Below are 1,809 nucleotides of genomic sequence, written 5' to 3'. Positions count from 1 at the left end.
AAATCAATTAAGTTCATAAACCCCTCTATCTTTCAGTGCACTATTAACTCATTATTATTAAATGCTTATAAATGATGAGGGTAAGATCAGTTTACAAGAGGCTTGCCTCGACCATTCTGGTTTATCATATAGATTTCTAAGATGTAAACTACTAAGATCATAATATTTTAATTTTTCTTTTTTTCATGCATAATAAATGAAGAAGGCAAGGGAACATTCCTTAGGCATTCCAAGAGTAGTGTTTTAAACCGATCAATGTTTTCATTTAGTTCTCTCTCAATCCTTAGGGGTAGGCACCAAAATAAGGCTAAATATGTTTACATTTTTAGAAGCTATAATACAAATTCCATAGTAACTTAATATCCAATGATGTCTGAATTCTTTCAGTTCCCAGGGCTATTTTTAGCTCTTTAGGGAAAATATTAGTCTTTTTCTCCTTTCTCAGCCTTGGTATGCCACCATTAAACTTTTCCCTGTCTCACCACACTCTTTTCCAGTCCATTCACTGTATTCAACATCCAAGATCCAGAAAGGAATGCTTTCTAATTGTTCTCCCAGTGCCACTGTCCTGTGATTATCTAATGCTCCAAGCATATTATGCTCATTTTTATGGGGAAGCTTTGACAATAGACCAAGTAATAGGATTTGAAGGGGCTATTTTCTATGGCTTCCAGAGAATTTGGAAAATATGAGTCATAGAACTCCCCTCTCCAGTCCCGAAGTGGTAGGAAGGAAATAAAGACTGGAGTTTGGGGCATGTATTCTAGATTCTCAAAGCAAATTGAGTTTTCAAAGCCAAGAAAAGACATTTTAAGGGTAGAAGTATTGTTTTCACTTTGTGATTAGCAACATGAAAGAATAGCCATAAATGTGACCAGCAGTTAATATTTTTATTATCAGTTAAGAATTATAACCATTTAACTTTCAGTATTAAATTTAATTCATTTTATGACAAAATTTCTCTTTGTATAACGGTCCAAATTACCATTTCACATTTGCCTTCAGAATGGAAAGAACCTTCAATTTAGTGGACTGGTTGGCTCTGTCACCATGAAGGTTAAGATCAAGGTCAAGATTTAATAGTATTAGTTTCACTCTGTTTCAAAGCCATGGATACAAATTTAACCCTGCTGGCTTTCTAAAAAATGTGTGAAAGCTGTGCAAAAGAGTGTACAAAATCACCGTCTCTACAGTAAAAGTAATTCACAGGTTGGCTGTACTTACAGTGGGGGGTACTGTCAACTCTTGTTAACCAGGACAGCGTGGTGTCCAGGTTGCCCTGGAAACTCAGTTGCCAAGTCTGGGTTAATATTTAGATGCTTACAGTGGACATAGCACTATGCTAACATCTGAGTATTCTCGTAATGCTCAGTAGTATCATTGGATCTGGAGCACTAGACAGTCAATGGTACAGACACCATTGTTTGTGAACTATTTGTCCTCCTGCTGGTTCTTCAGACTTCACTTATGAGTATTTATTTTCTTCTGAGAAAAGTGAAGAGATTAAAAAGGAGATGATTTCTCTGTTTCATTCCATAGCATCTCAGGAAGCCAGAAGGTATTAGATTTTGTGTTCCTTCAGTAGGCTAAATCCTGAGATTAATAGCCAAATTTCATAAGCCCCCACCACCTTAGTACATTGATTTCAAAAAATACCCCCACTGTGCATTCTGGAACCCTATCTCCCTCTTTTCCTTGGACACTTCCTTACATCATAGGAGATGGTCAAGCACTAGCTACACGTATCTTATAGTCCACATCATAGTAGGATATTGAAGGGGAAAAAAACAATACTTGCACAGTCAAAAG

Source organism: Eulemur rufifrons, chromosome 30 (genome assembly GCF_041146395.1).
Source record: "Eulemur rufifrons isolate Redbay chromosome 30, OSU_ERuf_1, whole genome shotgun sequence".
In the NCBI taxonomy this organism is placed as follows: Eukaryota; Metazoa; Chordata; class Mammalia; order Primates; family Lemuridae; genus Eulemur; species Eulemur rufifrons.
The sequence above is the reverse complement of the archived record's forward strand: the minus strand, read 5'-3'. Positions refer to the sequence as shown.